We start from the raw sequence: 19,275 nt of genomic DNA on the forward strand, positions 1-19,275 counted from the left end.
ATTTTGTTGACACAGTTTACATTTAGTCAGGTCTACATCAACAGATAATAAAGATCCCTGAGATACTTGTAACGGAGTCTAAGCCGACCAGTAGTAACATCTAGGAGTCTGCTGATTTTATTGGATGATCCATAGATGTGTGGCTCCTTTTTCTTGCATGATAGTATGATGATAGATGGAATTACTGGTGTCAATTTCACTTTGCCTGATCTACAATGTCTTGATAAAGTTCTTGGTGTACGACTGGTCTCAGACTGCTTATAGGCAATCCAAGGATATAATTAACTCCTATTTTAAATATATATACTTTTGGATCTTCGGAGGCACCACCACACCACCACATAGTAAAAAACGATGCAACTTGGAATTTCACAGAATACTGTAGAATTATTATTATTATTATTATTATTATTATTATTATTATTATTATTATTATTATTATTATTATTATTATTATTATTATTATTATTATTATTATATATACCATACCATCGTCACGCGCGATATGACGTCACACTCACGGGACGTGTGACGTCATTTTGACGTCATAGTTTTAATGACGGTTGAGGATTTGAATCCTTCTGGCCTAAGAATCATTCAGGCCGGCACTAGAGCAAGCCTATGTGCGGCATAACCAATTAGGGCTTAAACACGCGCAAGATATGCCATGATTGCAACGGTGAGCCTCCCACCACCACTGTACTGGTACTCCTCGTCATCCTGGAGTGTCTGCGTGACTCCGTAATGACTCTAATCTCTAATTGCAGTCTTGCTTATCTCTTGTACAGCTGTTGGTCGGGGTTGTCAGTCTCGGGATGTGAATGACAGTTGTTGGTCGGGGTTGTTAGTCTTGGGATGTGAATGACAGCTGTTGGTCGGGGTTGTCAGTCTTGGGTTGTGAATGACAGCTATTGGTCGGTGTTGTCAATCTTGGGATGTGAATGACAGCTGTTGGTCGGTGTTGTCAATCTTGGGATGTGAATGACAGCTGTTGGTCGGTGTTGTCAATCTTGGGATGTGAATGACAGCTGTTGGTCGGTGTTGTCAATCTTGGGTTGTGAATGACAGCTATTGGTCGGTGTTGTCAATCTTGGGATGTGAATGACAGCTGTTGGTCGGTGTTGTCAATCTTGGGATGTGAATGACAGCTGTTGGTCGGTGTTGTCAATCTTGGGATGTGAATGACAGCTGTTGGTCGGGGTTGTCAATCTTGGGATGTGAATGACAGCTGTTGGTCGGGGTTGTTAGTCTTGGGATGTGAATGACAGCTGTTGGTCGGGGTTGTCAGTCTTGGGATGTGAATAACAGCTGTTGGTCGGGGTTGTCAGTCTTGGGATGTGAATAACAGCTGTTGGTCGGTGTTGTTAATCTTGGGATGTGAATGACAGCTGTTGGTCGGTGTTGTCAAGCTTGGGATGTGAATGACAGCTGTTGGTCGGGGTTGTCAGTCTTGGGATGTGAATGACAGCTGTTGGTCGGGGTTGTCAGTCTCGGGATGTGAATGACAGCTGTTGGTCGGGGTTGTTAGTCTTGGGATGTGAATGACAGCTGTTGGTCGGTGTTGTCAATCTTGGGATGTGAATGACAGCTGTTGGTCGGGGTTGTCAGTCTCGGGATGTGAATGACAGCTGTTGGTCGGGGTTGTCAGTCTTGGGATGTGAATGACAGCTGTTGGTCGGGGTTGTTAGTCTTGGGATGTGAATGACAGCTGTTGGTCGGGGTTGTCAGTCTCGGGATGTGAATGACAGCTGTTGGTCGGGGTTGTCAGTCTTGGGATGTGAATGACAGCTGTTGGTCGGGGTTGTCAGTCTCGGGATGTGAATGACAGCTGTTGGTCGGGGTTGTCAGTCTTGGGATGTGAATGACAGCTGTTGGTCGGGGTTGTTAGTCTCGGGATGTGAATGACAGACAGCTGTTGGTCGGTGTTGTCAGTCAGTGGTGTCAATTTCTAAAAAAAAAAACCGGTCCAGATGTTCCGTCATCCACCAGTTTTTTTTTATAGTTAATTTATCAAGCACCCCGCACCCCCATCCTGTGAGAGGTAGTGGACTTATCATTTTCCTCCTTTGTATATTATTCGCAAGATTAGATATGGTCAATCTAATATCTTAGTAATATGTGGTCTCTGGGTGCGTTGAAATCGCTGTCGGCGACGATGACATCATTCCCGGATCATATCATCACTTCCCACCTCATATGATCACTTCCCACCTCAATATTTCAGCCATATATATCAAAGCCTGTCCCACCGTTTAATAGTTTAATATATACAATTAGAAAATTATTAATAATATTTTACGTGTAAGTTTATAGCTTTATACAAAATTTTGGCTAAACTATCAAGCAAGCGCTGGAGTTATGGTCCGATGTATTTAGAAATACCAGCGAATGATAAAGAAACGTTTTGGGGGTAGTGAGAGCACGAGAGGTTGAGGTGAGGTGAGGGTGAGGTCGTCAGTGTTGTCTTGACCGTGAGAGGTGGAGGGTTGCTAGAGCTCTCTGGCCGCACTTTGCCTCAAGTAACGCCAATATACCTGTGCCATTACATGGAATACCTCACAATATATCGGTATGTTCAATCTTCAAGTTCATTGAACAATTGACGCGTACAGTTTAACAATGATTACTATCTCTGTATTTTTATTTTTGTTCACGTGACTGAAATATATATGATATATAAAATATATATATATTTATTTCTATAACTTATTAACGTATAGAACGCAAAGATTAATTTAAATATATAAATATTATATAATGGTGGTGAAGTAAAACTCTCGATCATTAACAAAATACGTAACACGTTAAATTTTATAGATGGAACTTTGACTCAAAAGTTGCAGTTGAAGTGAGTTATCAAGTTGTCACGTTTCTATCATTCTATCATTCTCGTTTCTATCATGTCTATCGTTTCTACCATTCTATCACGTTTCATATCATTTATATGACGTGAAAAAACCATGGCGTGTTCTCGGCCGGTCGGGTGGTTGGTTATTTAGGTTTATTACAAGAAAAAATTAACCATTATATATTTTTTTGTACTGGTTCTACGTGATTATTATTGTAGGTCACATCCTCATGGGTGTTGTAGAGAGTTTACTGTTGTTGTTGTTGCTACACCAGTGTCTGGGGTGTTGTAGAGAGTTTACTGTTGTTGTTGTTGCTACACCAGTGTCTGGGGTGTTGTAGAGAGTTTACTGTTGTTGTTGTTGTTGCTACACCAGTGTCTGGGGTGTTGTAGAGAGTTTACTGTTGTTGTTGCTACACCAGTGTCTGGGGTGTTGTAGAGAGTTTACTGTTGTTGTTGTTGTTGCTACACCAGTGTCTGGGGTGTTGTAGAGAGTTTACTGTTGTTGTTGTTGCTACACCAGTGTCTGGGGTGTTGTAGAGAGTTTACTGTTGTTGTTGTTGCTACACTAGTGTCTGGGGTGTTGTAGAGAGTTTACTGTTGTTGTTGTTGTTGCTACACCAGTGTCTGGGGTGTTGTAGAGAGTTTACTGTTGTTGTTGTTGTTGCTACACCAGTGTCTGGGGTGTTGTAGAGAGTTTACTGTTGTTGTTGCTACACCAGTGTCTGGGGTGTTGTAGAGAGTTTACTGTTGTTGTTGTTGTTGCTACACCAGTGTCTGGGGTGTTGTAGAGAGTTTACTGTTGTTGTTGTTGTTGCTACACCAGTGTCTGGGGTGTTGTAGAGAGTTTACTGTTGTTGTTGTTGTTGCTACACCAGTGTCTGGGGTGTTGTAGAGAGTTTACTGTTGTTGTTGTTGCTACACCAGTGTCTGGGGTGTTGTAGAGAGTTTACTGTTGTTGTTGTTGTTGCTACACCAGTGTCTGGGGTGTTGTAGAGAGTTTACTGTTGTTGTTGTTGTTGCTACACCAGTGTCTGGGGTGTTGTAGAGAGTTTACTGTTGTTGTTGTTGTTGCTACACCAGTGTCTGGGGTGTTGTAGAGAGTTTACTGTTGTTGTTGTTGTTGCTACACCAGTGTCTGGGGTGTTGTAGAGAGTTTACTGTTGTTGTTGTTGTTGCTACACCAGTGTCTGGGGTGTTGTAGAGAGTTTACTGTTGTTGTTGCTACACCAGTGTCTGGGGTGTTGTAGAGAGTTTACTGTTGTTGTTGTTGTTGCTACACCAGTGTCTGGGGTGTTGTAGAGAGTTTACTGTTGTTGTTGTTGCTACACCAGTGTCTGGGGTGTTGTAGAGAGTTTACTGTTGTTGTTGTTGCTACACTAGTGTCTGGGGTGTTGTAGAGAGTTTACTGTTGTTGTTGTTGTTGCTACACCAGTGTCTGGGGTGTTGTAGAGAGTTTACTGTTGTTGTTGTTGTTGCTACACCAGTGTCTGGGGTGTTGTAGAGAGTTTACTGTTGTTGTTGCTACACCAGTGTCTGGGGTGTTGTAGAGAGTTTACTGTTGTTGTTGTTGTTGCTACACCAGTGTCTGGGGTGTTGTAGAGAGTTTACTGTTGTTGTTGTTGTTGCTACACCAGTGTCTGGGGTGTTGTAGAGAGTTTACTGTTGTTGTTGTTGTTGCTACACCAGTGTCTGGGGTGTTGTAGAGAGTTTACTGTTGTTGTTGTTGCTACACCAGTGTCTGGGGTGTTGTAGAGAGTTTACTGTTGTTGTTGTTGTTGCTACACCAGTGTCTGGGGTGTTGTAGAGAGTTTACTGTTGTTGTTGTTGTTGCTACACCAGTGTCTGGGGTGTTGTAGAGAGTTTACTGTTGTTGTTGTTGTTGCTACACCAGTGTCTGGGGTGTTGTAGAGAGTTTACTGTTGTTGTTGTTGTTGCTACACCAGTGTCTGGGGTGTTGTAGAGAGTTTACTGTTGTTGTTGTTGTTGCTACACCAGTGTCTGGGGTGTTGTAGAGAGTTTACTGTTGTTGTTGTTGTTGCTACACCAGTGTCTGGGGTGTTGTAGAGAGTTTACTGTTGTTGTTGTTGTTGCTACACCAGTGTCTGGGGTGTTGTAGAGAGTTTACTGTTGTTGTTGTTGTTGCTACACCAGTGTCTGGGGTGTTGTAGAGAGTTTACTGTTGTTGTTGTTGCTACACCAGTGTCTGGGGTGTTGTAGAGAGTTTACTGTTGTTGTTGTTGTTGCTACACCAGTGTCTGGGGTGTTGTAGAGAGTTTACTGTTGTTGTTGTTGCTACACCAGTGTCTGGGGTGTTGTAGAGAGTTTACTGTTGTTGTTGCTACACCAGTGTCTGGGGTGTTGTAGAGAGTTTACTGTTGTTGTTGTTGTTGCTACACCAGTGTCTGGGGTGTTGTAGAGAGTTTACTGTTGTTGTTGCTACACCAGTGTCTGGGGTGTTGTAGAGAGTTTACTGTTGTTGTTGCTACACCAGTGTCTGGGGTGTTGTAGAGAGTTTACTGTTGTTGTTGTTGCTACACCAGTGTCTGGGGTGTTGTAGAGAGTTTACTGTTGTTGTTGCTACACCAGTGTCTGGGGTGTTGTAGAGAGTTTACTGTTGTTGTTGTTGCTACACCAGTGTCTGGGGTGTTGTAGAGAGTTTACTGTTGTTGTTGCTACACCAGTGTCTGGGGTGTTGTAGGAGTTTACTGTTGTTGTTGCTACACCAGTGTCTGGGGTGTTGTAGAGAGTTTACTGTTGTTGTTGTTGTTGCTACACCAGTGTCTGGGGTGTTGTAGGAGTTTACTGTTGTTGTTGTTGCTACACCAGTGTCTGGGGTGTTGTAGAGAGTTTACTGTTGTTGTTGTTGCTACACCAGTGTCTGGGGTGTTGTAGAGAGTTTACTGTTGTTGTTGTTGCTACACCAGTGTCTGGGGTGTTGTAGAGAGTTTACTGTTGTTGTTGTTGCTACACCAGTGTCTGGGGTGTTGTAGAGAGTTTACTGTTGTTGTTGTTGCTACACCAGTGTCTGGGGTGTTGTAGAGAGTTTACTGTTGTTGTTGTTGCTACACCAGTGTCTGGGGTGTTGTAGAGAGTTTACTGTTGTTGTTGTTGCTACACCAGTGTCTGGGGTGTTGTAGAGAGTTTACTGTTGTTGTTGTTGTTGCTACACCAGTGTCTGGGGTGTTGTAGGAGTTTACTGTTGTTGTTGCTACACCAGTGTCTGGGGTGTTGTAGAGAGTTTACTGTTGTTGTTGTTGTTGCTACACCAGTGTCTGGGGTGTTGTAGGAGTTTACTGTTGTTGTTGCTACACCAGTGTCTGGGGTGTTGTAGGAGTTTACTGTTGTTGTTGCTACACCAGTGTCTGGGGTGTTGTAGAGAGTTTACTGTTGTTCCTGTAGGGTGGTAATGTTACAAGTGTTATGTTACAAGTTATATAACACGCTGAACAAAGTGGACGGCGAACGCCTGTGAACACTAATAAATGAACAAATGAATAATGGCCCATGAAATTGAGCAGGAAATGCTGAACAAAAATTTGCGAACACATGGAATTGTTGAGGTGATCAAGAACAGTGGGACCTGCCCGTGTGACCTTGCCCTTTGACCTCCTGTCCGGGGGAGGGGAGGCACCTTGCCAGTCAAGGAGGGAGAGGAGACAGTGAGGGGTCATTGTCAAGTATGATGGTGATTAGTGTGGGACAGGGTAGAGAGATGACCGTCCAATTGTTAGTGCCCATCATCTATCTTCTTCAGAACGAACCTAGGCTGCCTGTGGGATTATCTTTTAGCTTATTTATTTAAATTGATAAATAATAACAAGGAGGGTTAACCATTAATCTTCACTTTTAATCTCCAATAGGTTCCCTGGTTTACCATAATCAGTTTAGTCAATGAATGTGTAAACCAAGAACGAGAATATTGTTAACAGCCGTGTTCATATTTCTGCGTCAAAAGCACACCAGGTGTTTAGCCTCTCAGATGTGGGCAGATATATTACTTCATTATATGTACAAATATGTCACGAGAACGTGATGTATATATGAAAAATTGTTGAGGAAATATATTGGGATCGAACTCGCACACCTGGACTCTCCCCCAGGCACACCTGGAGTGGGTACTGGGGTTCTACTCTGTAAACCCAGCTTGGGGCCTACGCGTGTGATAGGTTGGTCTAGAAGGCTGATGCTTGGAGCGGCCCGCATGCCCACACATCCATTTGTTGGTCTGGCATTTCCTGCAGGAACCTGTCTAATTTTTCCTTGAACACGCAGTACCTACTAAACCATGATGAACTAAAAGTATCACAGCCTGTAGTACTAAGGTACCTAGAGTTTGAAGTACGTCATCACTTCCAAACTCTGTACCACAATCCAAAGTTTTACCCTATCCTCCTCCCCCCCCCGGGACACACACATATATCGATCGGCCTCAATATATGTCTCATTATATATTGTCCAGCCTCATGAATTTACATCAACACGCTTGAATGTAAAAATAAAATAATTAAAAATAACCAAATTAACTGCTATGAAATAAAGGTAGTCTGACCTCTTTAAGCCAAGGGCTTCCTGCCCTCATTACGGTATGTCCCAACACCTCTGTCGTTATATATATATATATATATATATATATATATATATATATATATATATATATATATATATATAAAATATAATGTCACCCTATGTGAATGTGTGCTAAACAACCTACTACTGTGTAGTGTAGTAGTTATCTAACTATGCAGCATGGAAGACAGGATATAATGTAAATATTCTGTTCAGCATTGAATGGCTGCGTGTTAGAAAATAAATGATATGCCTCAATAAAAAAAAAAAACTTACACAACATTCGCTTCTGGTAATGGTGATAAACATTGTTAATATTTTACTTTATCATTGTTTACCTTGCCTCTCATTTATGCACTCGACATGAACGTAGCCAGCGAACCTTAGTCATTATTGTTAAAAGTTATGTTGAGACAGCGCTAGCCTAGCGGACGCGCGTGCTCGCGTTAGCACTAAATGTATATGTGATTTGGTTTACACTATGGATAGGGAAGCAGTTTTTCTTGCACCTTAACGGATCTCCCTCCCACAACTATGTTTAAAACATTGCCAACTTTTGCTGCTAAAATTAATTGGTGGTTAACCAGCGGCAGAGTGATGACTTCCACACTTAAGACGCGTGTGGGTGGCCTAATTATTTCACCATAGGGCCATTGTGTTTTCTCTCTCCCTCTGTTTTTTCTATTTCTCTCTCTTCCTTCTCTCCACCCATCACCCCGCCACTTCATCCACACACACACCCCTCCCCACTCGCCCATCCCCTCCCCACCAACACCTCATCCATCCTTCCCACATTCCTAACCATCTCCTCACCGGTCACCATATCTCACCCGTCGCATCACTGCACCATTACCTGTGTGTTGGTGTAAGTGCACTGTACATATACATACTTTAATAAATGTACATGTGCAGGCGACCACAGAACCAGATAGGCAAGTACAGAATGGTCTTCCACCATGTGGCAGTACAATTGTAATATTCATTGTATGCTTGGAAAAGCCCAGTAGATTGCGTCAATCTCTAGTACAACCGTGCTGGCCCTCCGTCCCGTAAATGGTAGCTACGTCGTCACGCATTTCCGGACTTCTGTTGAGATTATTATTTATTTATTTTTTTAAATCTGGCTCCTAACGGCGGGTTTATGTGGCAGCGTGACTCATCCTGCGAGTGAGCATGTCGCTACAGCTGCATGTACAACATCACTCCTCAGTAGGAAGAAAGCCCGCTGGGGGGTCTTTAATTCATAGTTACTTGTAACCAGACACAGCTGGGACTCGCTTAACTGTCTCAAGTGAACATTAAGGAGATTATCATCATACAACCCTCAAGGGTTATCTTGCGGGTGCAATGTAGAGGAAATCTTTTAGGAACAGTATTTGAGTGTTTTTCTAACTCAAACATTAATGTGGGTTTTATTATATTACACACATTTATATTATACACATTTGTAATATGTCTAAAGTAGGCACACACTCGGGTAGTGCTATCCACCCAAATTCCATGGTATCCACCCCGCCCATAATGTATTTTAAGGTTGACGGCTGCATTGTTCCAGGATACACATCCACAGGCTAATTCTTCTGTCCTTCTTTCTTCAGTTACCATGTTGTGACCTGATGTTTATTACTGTTACTACTGTTGTTGCTATACCTACTACTGTTTTCATTACTGCTACACAGTGTTTTAACAATATATATATATATAACCGCTCTAACTGTAAGCTGTGTGCTGTTTTTTTCTTCACTGTTAAAAAGTGTAAGTTTGAGTTACACTGCACCTGTTTAGTCTCGCCAGGTTAGTAACAATTTGCTATAGTTGTGAATTTTGACATTCACAATTTCTGAAAAATGTCTGTGATTAAATATTTAATATTTCCGTCAGCATCCTCGGCAACCAACGCACTTGGTCGTTCATGTCCACAGATTCCAGTATCTGAGAGTATTCCCGGGAACTTGATCACCCGGTGGCAGTGCTCGACTTCCCTGGCTGGCTAGCATTTTCACAGCTCTAGAATTTTGCGATTGTTTCCATAGCTTTTAAAGCTATCTAGTGCCGCTTTCGAGTCGGTGCAGATCACAGCTTCCACGCGCATCGTTCTATATGCTCTCAACCAATGTTTTTCCTTGACACTTCTTTTTAAAGGTATTATTCCTAAATACAATGCATGCTGCTCCTCCCATTAGTAGGACTAGCTGATCCAGTAGTAGATTTGACCTAATTTCATGTATTAATTTCAGATAGGCCTATACATTTTCTTAAGGTAACAGACTGGATTTCTTCGTTGTCGTCTCATTTTAGTTTTGCATGGTTCTTTTCTCCCTGGAAGGACTACCCTTACAGGCTCGAATGCGTGCAGGTGAAATTCTTCGAGGAAGCCTATCGATTGAGCTTACCTTTGGGCTATTTCTGTTTCCTATTGTAATTAGCGCGCACCAATTATATATTTTCGTCTCTGTAATGTCTTTTAATGAGGATCTCTAGCGATTTTTTCGTTCAGTTTCCTGATTTTGTTTTAATTATAGGGCAGGTAGGTGTATGGTGCCTCGAGGGCAGGTGTATGGTGCCTCGAGGGCAGGTGTATGGTGCCTCGAGGGCAGGTGTATGGTGCCTCAAGGGCAGGTGTATGGTGCCTCGAGGGCAGGTGTATGGTGCCTCGAGGGCAGGTGTATGGTGCCTCGAGGGCAGGTGTATGGTGCCTCGAGGGCAGGTGTATGGTGCCTCGAGGGCAGGTGTATGGTGCCTCGAGGGCAGGTGTATGGTGCCTCGAGGGCAGGTGTATGGTGCCTCGAGGGCAGGTGTATGGTGCGACGAAGGCAGGTGTGTAGTGCGGAAAAGCCAGATTAAAGTTAATGAGGTGACAATTATTTAACTGGTTGGTCCACAGTCCGGGGCCTGTACCGCCCGCTGCTGTTTCATAACACCAAGATTTAATAGTAGTATAACCTAATCATTCTAACATGTAACAATAACACCTCAAATTTACAGGATGAGAGAACTACAATAAATAAATAAATATATATATATATATATATATATATATATATATATATATATATATATATATATATATATAATATATATATATATATATATATATATTTTTTTTTTTTATTTATTTATTTATTTATTTATTTATTTATTGTAGTTCTCTCATCCTGTAAATTTGAGGTGTTATTGTTACATGTTAGAATGATTAGGTTATATATATATATATATATATATATATATATATATATATATATATATATATATATATATATAATATGTATAATATGAAGGTGCCATGCCAGTTATTGGCACTAAATGTTTACGCTCGTAGCTTAAAAGTTGTCCGGACGCGCTGCACTGATGCATTTTCCACCACGCCAAGGGTGCAGCTGGAAGTGCTGCAGCTGTGCTTATCTAGCCTCCTGGGTAACCCCTATACGCGCCCCTTAACCCGTGGAGCACGACATGCTGAAGATTATACGACCTGGGATCCGCCTGGATCTATTAGGATTTTAGAGGCACTGTGCTGGTAGTTAATTAATCCAAGTCTAACATGTAGCCCGCATGCACTCTGGTGTATGAAATGGAGTTCTCCACCAAACGATTCCCTTAAGAAATGTCGTAATCTATTGCGACCCCATTGCAATTGTTACGGTCTGAAATCTGGAATGTGTTTTCCGAAGATTTGTTTTAGATTTTTTAGTGCATGCCCAGTTATTAGACCATTCAGACCCGTTGGCATGAGGTACTTGGAGCTTTGCAATTACTTTATTCATTCTCGTGTTCTTGAGGATATCCTCACAGTGTACCCAAAATTTGTCAGTGTAGGCTACTGAACATATTGCCCTGTATGACTAACCATCCTGTGTGATCGGGATTTTTAAGATCATGGCGTTCAATCCCCGTCCGTCCAAGTAGTTGGGCACTATTCCTTTCCCCCGTCCCATCCCAAATCCTTATCTTGACCCCTTCCAAAATGCTATATAGTAGTAATGGCTTGGCGCTCTCCCCCTGATAATTCCCTCCCCTCACTCTTGTCTTTATGATATCCTCATAATGCACCCGAGTCTGGCAGTGCGTAGCTACAGCTCCGCTTCTGTGCTAGCTAAGTCCACTACGGGCTCTCCATAGCCCGTGCTACTTGGAACTTTTTGTTCCCAGTAGCTGAATCTATAACAACAACATCCCAGTGCAGACTGCTTATCACATGCATCTGTATGACTAACCATGCTGTGTGCTGGGGATTTTTAGGACCACGTAGCTAGCTTTTTTGGAACACTACTCCCCTTCATATAGTCTAGGGTAGCTGCACAAATGCAGATGTACCTAAATGTGTTAATTCGCAATAAATTTTTCTAGAAAGAGAGAGGATAGGTAGAGGTGAGAGAGAAAGGTGGAGAGGGGAAGAGATATAATAACAAAAATACCTCTCTCCTTCATCAGACGGGAGACATCTCCCGTCCACGAGGCTAACCATAGCTCGTGCTTCTTGTCCTGCTCCTGTGCCAGGTAAGTTACGGGCTCACCATAGCCCGTGCTACTTGGAACTTGTTCCGAGTAGCTGAATCTATAACAACAACAACTCTCTCCTTGTACATATACTGACTGCATATCTCCCTGCTTCCCAGGGCTCTTGGTCTGACCCCTTACGGGGCCGTGAGGCTGTGGGCCACTCAGCAAGCCTAACACACTCCCTACACACCACGCACAGCTCAGGTTAGTTTAGTTGAGTGTGTTTAAACCAGGCGAAGTGTTTCATCTTTTAAAATTTGTTGATGTAATTTGTTGATGTAACCCAAGAGTTAGTACATCAGTATTTTGTTAATAATGCCATTGGTACGAGGAATGACGGAGCATACGTGGGAGCCCGTATGTATCATACTAGAGACACAAGCAAGTGGTATGAAATAATCTATAGTTCTCCAGCCAGGGCAGCGGCTGGCCTCTGCTTGAAACACTAGGTCGAGCGCTCCGTATTCATTCTGGCTAGAGTGGTATTTGCATTTGCCTGAAACCTACTTTCTTGGTTCTTGCCTTTCAGCATTCTTATAAAGAAAGCCTCTAACGTTTTGGTCTACTGTTCTAAATCTAACTCAAATACATACTGAATTTGTAGATTTTCCGTACAGGCATACTGTGTATTAAAAACCTGGTATTTTCTCAAATGGAAAATAGTATATGTTAGTTTCGTGTATAATTAGTAATAGCGTAGGATAGGAATTTTTGCTTTGTTGACAGTTATTTAATTCTGTAAATGTATCTCTAAACACAGCAAGTGAACGATGCACTCTACCAGAAATGTTCCAACAATATCTGTTGCGAATTATTGCAAACTTTTTCATTCATAAACAGGGAGGGCAATAGCTAGATTAACTAGCATTTATCCATTTTCAATGAGGACGGGCTGGACTCTGTTGAGTGTGGTGAGCGTTCGTGAGGTCGGTGGGGGAAGTGTTCAAGAACGGGGTTTTTATATCTCGGGAGAGGATACGAGGAATTAATTTTCTTGGAAGGGCATTTCCTGGACGAGCCCCGACATGTGTGACTGGCTCGCTCTGTGTTACTCGTGTGTGTATTACTGCTGTGGTGATTGTTTTGGTTACACCAAGTTTATATCCAATATGTTTTACAATTACTGAGGGGTACTGCAGGTGAGGGTTGTACGGTCGGATGGTGTCACCTCCGCCAGATCAATGGGTAGTCGAGAGGAAGCGTGTCATTTTGGGAGATATTTATGACGGCAACAATGCTTCCCACCCGAGACAGGAGGTTGCAGGTGGGTCCCGCTTCTGTCAACGTTACACCCACGCTCTCCATCTGTCTTACACCTCACAATGTTGAGGATTTGACGTAATAAAAACAGATTTATAGATAAAATTATACACATTTTGTGTGTCATTAACGTGACTAACTCCATCAAATACAATCTTTTTAGAGTTTGGCGGGAAGGGGGAAGGGGTGGATATATTCACTCAAGTTGTGTTGACTGGGTGGAGCAATAGCTACATAGCCTCGCCTTTCCATGCATTTTGTTTTGAAGTTGTGTTGGCCTAAGGAATTTGCCTCTACAAATTTCCTTTTATAGCCCATTCCATTCCAACTAGGAGGCCTGACGGCTGAGTGGACAGCGCTCGGGATTCGTAGTCCTAAGGTTCCATGGCCTATCCCCGGCGGAGGCTGAAACAAATGGTCAGTTTCTTTCACCCTGATGCTCCTGTTCATCTAGCAGTAAATAGGTACCTGGGAGTTAGACAGCTCCTACGGGCTGCTTTCTGAGAGTGTGTAACAAAAAAGGAGGCCTGGTCGAAGACAGGGCTGTAAGGACGCTAAGCCCCGAAATCTTTTGAAGATAACCTTCCATTTCTATGGACTTACGCTGAAGATGTTAGCAGTAGGGATGCACCGTAGCGTCCTCTTTTTGTTTTTTGGAAAAGGGGGCCGATTTGGAGTTAAGGATTTCTTATGGGGAAAATTCGAGGCGAAAGGGGCCGATTTGGAGTTAAAGAATTCATATGAGGAGAATAATTTCAGAGATCTTAGAAATTTGTTAAGAGTTTTTATGGGGAAAATTCAAAATTTTTCAGAGTTTAGTTTTATGAAAATATTTCAGAGTTCATATAATGATAAAAGTTTATTGAAGAGTGTAAGACCGAAATTTGTAAAATAGACCATTTTCAGAAAATATTATCATAGAAGTTTTGTTATGGAAAATAGACATCCTAGCCGTGATCTTGTCCCCTAACTCCCCTTGCCACTTCGGAGGGGTATAGGGTGTTTATGTAGCTTCAGGGCACCAATCCCCCCAGCCACAGGGCATGGCGAGAAGGCACCCCTAAGCATACCTAATACCCTATCAAACACAAACTAAAATACACATAAATGGCAGATCTCATCACAACCCACAAGAGTTAAGATGATACTAATAACACACAATAATAACCTGAAAAAACAAACATATAATTAATGGAAAATTCTTTTATATTTGTTTTTTTCTTATATGGGACACAGCACACAAAGGGAGAGGTGCACAGTATATCATTAAATAAGAACTAACGCTGAAGGCTTGAACAGCAAGCTGCCTAAGCGGCAGGATTGATGACTTGACATCGGCATACATGGAAAATTATTCACAGTGGAAGCTCCTAACAAGGCCCCGGAGCGGGAGGGATATCATGTATGCGCATGGGGGTCCCTCCGGCCGCCGCCTTACCCACTCGTGGGCTCCGGCCAGGTCATCCACCCTCTTGTGAGACACCATTTGGAGAAGTGGTACTCCAGATGACGACTCTGCTTAGATAGTTGGCTACCAGCTACCCTGGCTGCGGTTCACCTAAGCGAGACTATATTGACCCTTATGCACCCTGTGCACGGTGATCCTGGGGCTAAGGTGGTCTGCCCCTAGATGTGGTATTGGACCATATTCTGTAAATGGAATATGTCCAGGTCAGGGCTTTCACAGAGCAAATCTCAAGGTCGCTCTTGGGGAGTCCCATATCCAGTAGACCACGTGCACTCTCCTTGCACCATCCTCCCCTGCAATTAAGGGTTATTGAAGAGGCGGATGTTGTGTGCTTCCCGGTACATTCCCTGACCTTTTGAAGGATCTCTGGGGTGCCGTACTTGTCGCACTTGCTCTGATGTGGACGGGAGAGTGGGAAGTTATCAGCAGAGACCTGGGTGTCTAATATAAAGGCCTCATCACCTTTGCAAGCTATGATGTCGGGCTTACAGAAGGTCCCTCCATCCGGTATACGGACTTCACATTCCACCTCGAAACCTCTTTGCCGCAGGCGGCCGGCTACGAACCGGGTGATATCATCATGACATTTCACTCGAGCCCCGTGTGTCTTGTGGCATGCCTGGGATATGTGACTTTTAGTTTTTATACCCATTTACAGCTATTTCACCTGTAAAAGACAGATTATTCAGAGACCATTTGAAGACCGAAATTTACCAAAATTTGACAGATTATTTTAGACCCAAATGAGACAGACTATTTTAGACCAAATAATTTCAAAGACCATACAAGCCCAAAATAACAGATTATTTTAGATCCAAATATTGTCAGAGAGCAGTAAAAAGATCAAAATTAGTCAGAGTCCAGTTCATGACCGAAAATTAGGCAGAGTCCGTTTGAAGACCGAAATTTGACAGTCCACTTTGAGACCGAAATATTTCAGTTTTACTTACACCTGCGTTCTTAGAGTTTTCATGAAGGAAATTCAAATATTATCAGAGTCCAGTTGAGCCCAATTTTCATCAGAGACCATTTTAAGACCAAATTTTGTTAGAGACAACATTTATGTGTGTAGTTTCGCTACCAATTTTAGCCTAATTTTAAACAGTCATATTTCAGACGTAGTAAATGAAATAAAGTCAATAAGCAAGTTCTATCTCCTGCCCCCACCTCACATTACCCCATAACATCTTTACTAACAGTCCAATCCCTCTGAAATTTTAAACGGTCATATTTCAAACATAGTACAATACGACAATTTAGTTACCGAGCTCCAGCTCTTGTCCTCCGCCTTAGTTCCCTCGCGTATCTTCGTTAATAACCCACCAAATTTCCTGAAATTTAAACCCACCATACACCTAACTGAGTAAGTAAAGAAAACACATTTACCGAGCTCCAGCTCCTATCCCCCACCTTAACCCTCTCTCATATCTTCGTTAGTAACAGATCAATTAACCTGAAATTCAAATCCTTTGTAATTCAGACATAGTAAAATAGATCCATACAATTACCGAGCTCCAGCTCCTACCCCCACCTTAGTACCCTCTCGTATATTCAATACTAACAGTCCAATCCCCCTGAAACTTAAAACATAGCTATTTGACATAGCAAATAAGATTCAAACAATTATCAAACTCTAGCTCTTGTCCCCCAAATTAGTTTCCTCTCGAATCTTCTTTAGTATTTAACCAATTCTCTTGAAATTTAAAACATAGTTATTTCAGACAGTAAAAAAATCAAAAGCAATGACAGAGTTCTAGCTCTTGTCCCCAACCTTAGTTCGCTCCTGTAAGATCATTATTATCACTCCAAATCCCCTGAGATTTAAGACCACTATATTTGTACCGTAGTAAAATAAATCAAGACTTTAACCGAGCTCCAATTCCTGTCCTCCGCCTTAGTTCATCAAAATTATTTCAGATCAAGAAGCTCTCCAGTCTATCAAGGTATACATATCCTCTCCTTTAATACCCTTTTTTGCACTCAGCTATGTAAATAATCACTATATAACGAGCTAATATTCACACACTAATAAAATTCACACGATCAAATCACATCTACCTTCCCCCCCCCCCCCTTTTACCTTCCCATCCCTTACCCCACCCCCCTCCCTTAACTCCTCCAATATCCTTTCGCCCTTATCTCCCCCCACACTTTACCTTCCCCCTTATCATCTCATCCCTTACATTCCCCTTCATCTCACCCATTCCCCCAACTTACCCAAACCTTCAATAATCCTACTATATTTGTATATTCTCTCTTTATCAGTGTGTTCTTTGCATTCTCTTCCATGTTTTCTGTGTTCACTCCATGTTTTCTGCGATCTTTGTCATGTTTTCATGTTCATCACATGTTCTCTGTACAACTTTTATATTCAATATTCATGTTCTCAATGTTCTTAGCATGTTCCCCCCCCCCCATGTTCATATTCTTTGCATGTTCAGATCATATATTCACCTCACATGTTCTTTGTCATGATTTCTGTGTTCTTTGTCATGTTTTCTGTGTTCTTTGTCATGTTCTCCCCATACGTTCACTATGTTCATCAGCTTCACTTACATGTTTTGTGTGTTCTTGAGCATATTCCTCACAAGTTCACTGTGTTCATCATCTTTTCTTACATGTTTTCTACATTTTTTGTCATATTCCCCATATGTTCCCTGTGGGGAACACATTCTCTTACACGTTCTTTAAAATCAAATGTACCAAGACATTCTTTTCTTAACGTTCCTTAATTAAAATCATTCCCCAATCAAATAAAAAATAATCACTTTCAACATTTCTTAACTAAACTTGTTCGTCAATCAACGAAAAAATAGTCATGTTCTTCATATTTTTAACTAAAATATTCGTCAATCGACTAAAAAATTGCCATGTTCATCAAGTTGTCTTGTCGTTTCGTAATTAAAATAACACGTCTCTCAAGTAAAAAATACTCATGTTCATCATTTCTTAAATAACATTACTTGCCAATCAACTGAAAATAGTCAAAAGAAAATTTCCAACACTGTTCATACCTAACTTCATCCATCATCACTCTACTAAAAATAGTCTTTTATATCTTTTCTTGTCATTTTATAAGTCAAATTATTGGTCAATCAACTGAAAATAGCCAAGTGTAGCTTCGTTCATCATTGTTCTTAACTAAAATTATTCTTCTCCTCAACTAAAAATAGTCAAATGTAACTTCGTTCAGCACTTTCGTAACTAGCAGTATACTTCGTAGAGTAAGAAATATAGTCAAAGACACTCTTCGAGACATCAAGAACACAATTAGAGACATTAAAAATACTCTTCGAGACATCAAAGACACACTCAAACGCACTAAAAATACTTCTCGGAGACATCAAAAGTTATTCTCAGAGTCATCAGAGTTAATCTCTAACTCTCCTTCGTTCATCAGAGAAGCTTTCTAACACGTCTTCGTTCATCAAAGTTATTATTTAAAACATCAAAATACTACTCGTGTCCTCAAAAGTTGTTCTCTAATCACATTCGTTCATCAGAGAAGCTTTCTAAGACATCTTCATTCATCAAAAGTTATTCTCAGTGTCATCAAAAGTTAATCTCGGTCATCAAAGCTATTCTCTAACTCGCCTTCGTTCGTTCATCAAAGAAACTCACCTTTGTTCATCAAGTTGTTCTCTAAGACATCAATGTTGTTCTTTAAGACATCTTCAGGCATTAAATAACACTCCCAAATGTACCTAGTTCAGCTTTTCATATGAAACTTGCAATTCTTTTAAAATAAATAAAATCTAACCTAACCTATCCTAACTTAACTAATCTAACCTACCCCCAACCAAACCTACCTTAACCTATCCTAACTTAACATAACTTAACCTAACTTGCATAACCTATCCTAACTTAACCTAACCTATCCTAACTTAATGTATCTTATCTAACCTAACTTGCATAACCTAACCTAACTTTCCTATCCTAACCTAACTTGCATAACCTGACTTAACGTATCCTATATAACCTAACTTAAACTAACCTAACCTTACCTATGCTAATTTAACCTAACCTAACTTGCATAACCTAACCTATTTTACTTAACCTAACGTAACTTACCTAACCTAACGTATCCTATCTTACCTAACCTAACTTACCTATCCTAACCTAACTTGACCTAACTTGCATAACCTAACTTAACTGACATAACCTAACATAACTTTCCTAACCTAATTTAACCTAACCTAACTTGCATAACTTAACTAGCATAACCTAACTTAACTAAACCTGCATAACCTAACTTAACTAAACTTGCATAACCTAACTTAACTAAACTGACATAACCTAACCTATTTTACTTAACCTAACTTAACTAACCTATCATATCCAACTTGACGTATGATAGGTTAGTCTAACCTAACCTAACATGCATAACCGACCTATCCTAACTTAACGTATCTTACATAAGCTAACCTAACGTAACTAATCTAACCTTACATATCCCAACCTAACCTATCCTAACCATACATATCCCAACCTAACCTATCCTAACCATACATATCCCAACCTAACCTATCCTAACCATACATATCCCAACCTAACCTAACTTAATTTGCATAACCTAACTTACCATTATGATGTCTAAAAATGCCACGTAAAGAACTGTAGAAAATATGAA

The 19,275-nt window shown here is 41.2% G+C and overlaps 1 protein-coding gene across 3 annotated transcripts in view; it reads left to right on the forward strand.

Moving 5' to 3' along the window:
• The first annotated feature begins 2,452 nt into the window (after nucleotides 1-2,452).
• Nucleotides 2,453-19,275, forward strand: part of LOC123755667 (inverted formin-2) — a 77,431-nt gene continuing 60,608 nt past the window's right edge. For 2 of the 3 annotated variants that reach the window (XM_069324242.1, XM_069324244.1), the window contains exons 1-2: nucleotides 2,453-2,569; nucleotides 12,034-12,121. The gene's annotated coding sequence lies outside the window, so the exon portion shown is untranslated. The remainder of the gene's footprint in view (nucleotides 2,570-12,033; nucleotides 12,122-19,275) is intronic. The other variant, XM_069324243.1, reaches the window with a different exon arrangement.

Source organism: Procambarus clarkii, chromosome 14, assembly GCF_040958095.1.
Source record: "Procambarus clarkii isolate CNS0578487 chromosome 14, FALCON_Pclarkii_2.0, whole genome shotgun sequence".
NCBI classification, from domain to species: domain Eukaryota; kingdom Metazoa; phylum Arthropoda; class Malacostraca; order Decapoda; family Cambaridae; genus Procambarus; species Procambarus clarkii.